We start from the raw sequence: 4,142 nt of genomic DNA, 5'->3' as shown, positions 1-4,142 counted from the left end.
TAAAAACAAGCTAAGAAAGGAACGAGAAAACAGAATGGGTGAGTTTCACAGAGTTCAGAATCCTTTTCCTCTCATATGGCAAGGAAGCCACCCCCCAACCATGCCCTGCTCTTATCCTATCCTGATGGCCTCCCCCGCAAAAAAATGCCCTGTGGCTTCTACAAAATACATATGCAATTCTCAAAAGAGGTTTTTATGGATAAATGGAGGAAGGTTGGTTAAAGTCAACTGGCTTTAACATATAATCTCCCCCAAAAAAGGTATAGTGTGTCACTGGAGGATATACTACCCTGACCATCCAGCCCTGTATAGGTGAAAGGTTACTACTGACTAGCAGACTTATTTTAGGTATGTGCTAATCAGACATGGGGCACTCTGGTGGCCTACTAGCAAAAAGGTGCACTGCAATCTCTAAGGCATGTGGTCTGAGGTCACCAGCTACTTTGAGGGAAGGATGGGCAATATCCTCCCATGTGATTAACTGTCTCTGAAAACCCACTGGAGGGTCAGCTATGGGTCAGTTCCAACTCAGACATCAACAATCAGACATAACCCTTGTGAAGACTAAACTCTGATCTCATTGATTAAAGATTCTTGCAGTCTCCCACAATGCCTGCAATAAATACTTCCATGTATAGGGAAGGCTGGGAAGACTCATTCACTCACATTTGCAGGCCACCCACTGTTTGGGCTACTGGGCTACTGTGCTACTCTGTGGAACCACAGAAATCAATTCGATTTGGGTCCATAACTCAAATTGTGGTCATCCAGTTAAGAGACATAAAACCTTCACAAGCAAACAGGTAATTCTATGGTGGAGAAAAGGAGACAGACAGCATGCAAAGGCTACAACAGGGAAGAAGACAGAAGCTTTCAGTGCCAAGGGAGAGTCGTGGCAAGCCATTTAAAGATACCAGAAGGACTTCCAGCTGGGAGATGGCTTCCTGCTTTCTAAACCTGGGATTTTGCAAAGGGGATTGAGGAACTAAGTAGCTTAAAAAGTGTGGGAATGAGAACAGCGAGCCCAGCCTGAGTATAAAGCTGAGGGGCATCTTCTCTGTAGAAAGAGGGCGTCACACTAATTCTGGTAGAGAAAAGAACTGGGTGGATGGATGAGAATAAGCTGGAATGATAAGCAAGCCGCAAATCACTCTGGAATTTGTATGCCCAACTCTGCACTTTAACCTGAATGTTATCAGGGGAGATACTGAACAGTTTTTGTGCACCAGAGGAGATACAAACTAAGATGCAACAGAGGAATTCGATAAAAATGAGAAGCAGAGGGGAAGCTGCAAAACCGCACTATCTTGACATTGAGGGCTTGGGTTGTGTTTTGGGTTTTTTTTAAAGCAAAGGGTAGCGAAGTTTCAGCTCCACCACTTGTGCACATGACCTCAGTCACGTTACTTAAGCTGCCAGAAAAACCTGCATTCTCCCATTTGTAAAATGGGGTTGATTTGATCATCTCCGCATGTTCTGTGTCAGTTACAGACTGCTGGAGATGCAAAGTTATGAAGTGTGGACGTAAGCACGCCGCGCGGACATCGTCAACTTTAGAATGCAAGCATCCTCCACGCCGAGAGCTGGGCAGAGGGGAGCAGTTCTGGGGCCGGAGGAGCCAGCTCAAGGGCACCTTCCACCCAAGGGAGTCCGGCTGCGTGCGCGGAAGGGTCGAGGGGGCCACCGCTAGGCCCCAACCCATCCTCCACCATGACAGGTCTGTCTCGGACCTGGGCCTCCCTGCCCAGGAAAGCTAGGGTCATGTCTTGAGGCCGTCAGGTCGAGGGCCAGGCTCGCCCATAGAGGTGGCCGTCGGGGCTTTCTCTGGAAGTAGGGGACTGAGAAACGGGTGTTCCTGCACCTTTGTGGCCCTCCCCGTCCCACGAACCATATTTGACTCAGCTGAACCAGACCGCAGAAAAGAACGCCGTTTGGCTCTAAAGCCCCGGTCCCCGGCCTTCGCGGCTGCCCCACGCCCCTTCAGCACCGGTTCCACTATCGCGCGGCCACGCGGGCCCGCAGGCGGGAGCCGGCACCGAGTCGGCCCGCGCAGCCAGCCCCGCTCCGGCTGGCCCATTGGATAGGAGGCAGAGTCACTTCACCCCTGATTGGTGGGATGCGGTGTCCGTCACCCATTAGTGTGGTTGTCCCGCGCCAAGCTCCGCTCACGCTACTGTTTGCTGCAAGGAAGAACAGTTCCCCCGGGATCCCAAGGGTCTGCCTACCTGACACCGGCTTCAAATCAGCTAAAGAACTACGTCGACAAAACCCGCAGCAAGCGACCCAGAGCCTGTGAGCAACACGGCCGCATGCGCCCGGCAGTCTTTCATGGAGGCGGGCTCCAGGCGGTGCGCACGCAGAGGACCGCCTCGGGGGCGGGGCCCGAAGAAGGCGGGGCGCACACCAGTGCGCAAGCGCGGGGGCCAGACCGCTTCCAGGCTGTTCTTTGGGTCACTAACTGTGTGTGTCTTACCAGCGTGCTGTTGCTGGTGTCCACACCTTCCAAGTCCCTTTTCCCTACATGTGCCTTGACGCTGGCTTCTTTAGATGAACAAAGACTATGGAGACATTCATCTAGCTAAATTTCATTAATTGTCTGCTGTGTGTCATGTCGCAAGTGGGCCCATATTAAGCAGGATAGGGAGCTCTTTCCATCTTTTAATACTTACTGGATCATTTCATATTCTACCCAAAGGTAGAATCATCATGCTTGGTAGGGTAGAGGGACAGCGCAGGAGGGGACGACCCTCTATGAGGTGGATTGATGCAGTGACTGAGGTAATCGGGATGGGTGTGTCAGAGGCAATGCGATTGGCACAGGATAGAGCAGGGTTTAGGGCTATTGTACATAGGGTCGCTATGAGTCGCAAACGACTCACGGCACATAACAACAACCACCCAAAGTATCCTTAAGTATTGCAACTCGAGGTTTGAATTTGTTCTTCGATTCCTTGAGCTTAAGAAGTGCTGAGCGAGTTCTGCCCTTTCTGTTTTCTGAGTCCAGCTCCTCGCACATTTCATTGTAAAACTTTGCCTTCCTGCGCTGCCTTTTGAAATCTTATGTTCAGTTCTTTAGTATCTTGAATTCTTCCTCCTGCTTTGGCTTCTTGGCGCCTTAGTGCAATATTCAATCTCTTCTGACATCCATTTTAGTCTCGGCTTCCTCCTCTGTCTTTGTCATGACCTTTTGAAATCTTCCTATATGATATTCTTGATATCCTCCCAGAACTCATCTGATCTATCCTCATTGGTGTTCAAGACCTCAAATCTATTCCTGAGATGGGCTTGAAATTAAGGTGGCATAGATTAAAGGTCATATTTTGGTTCCCATGGATTTGATTTAACATTCCTTAGCTTCAGCTTGATCTTGCATATGAGTAGTTGGTGGTCTGTTCCACGATCAGCACCTAGCCTAGTTTTCACAGCTGATAGTGAGCTTCTCAAGCGATTCTTTTTACAGATATAATCTGATTTCTATGCATACCATCAGGTGAAATCCTTGTGTATAACCTGAATTTATGTTTCTTATAAAAGGTATTTTAAATTAATAAATCGTTGATTGTGCAAAATTTGATCATTTTATCTCCAGCTTCATTTCTGTCACCAAGTTCATGTTTTCCAACTACTGATCCTGCTTCTCTGTTCCTAACTTTTGCATTTCAATCACCCATTATTATTAAGGAATCATTTTTAAAATTTTTAAAATTTTATTATTTTGTGTGTGTACCATCAAATTTATTAATATTTTTATTATATATTATTATCTTTTACATATATTACATATTATTAATACATCTTGTTTGCATGTTCAATCAATCTCTGACTCTTGGCACCAGAAGCCAGGAAATGAAAAGACAGCATTGCGATGAGAAAGTCTGCTGTCAGAGACCTCTTCAAAGTTCTGTCACTCTGGAGACTAAGGTGTGCCTGATGCAGTCCATGGTCTTTGCAGTCACTTGCAATGCATCGGATAGCTGGACAACGACTAGGGATGATAGAAGGTGAATTGATGCCTTTGAGCTGTGGTGTTGGAGCAGAGTATTGAATATACCATGGACTGTTAAGAGAATGAACAGATTTATCCTAGAGAGGGTGAGACCAGACCAGGCTGCTCGCTCCTTGTAGGCAAGGATTCTGAAGCT

The sequence above is a fragment of the Elephantulus edwardii genome, unplaced genomic scaffold, assembly GCF_000299155.1.
Source record: "Elephantulus edwardii isolate Elephantulus edwardi_28Jun2011 unplaced genomic scaffold, EleEdw1.0 scaffold00049, whole genome shotgun sequence".
Lineage (NCBI taxonomy): Eukaryota > Metazoa > Chordata > Mammalia > Macroscelidea > Macroscelididae > Elephantulus > Elephantulus edwardii.
The sequence above is the reverse complement of the archived record's forward strand: the minus strand, read 5'-3'. Positions refer to the sequence as shown.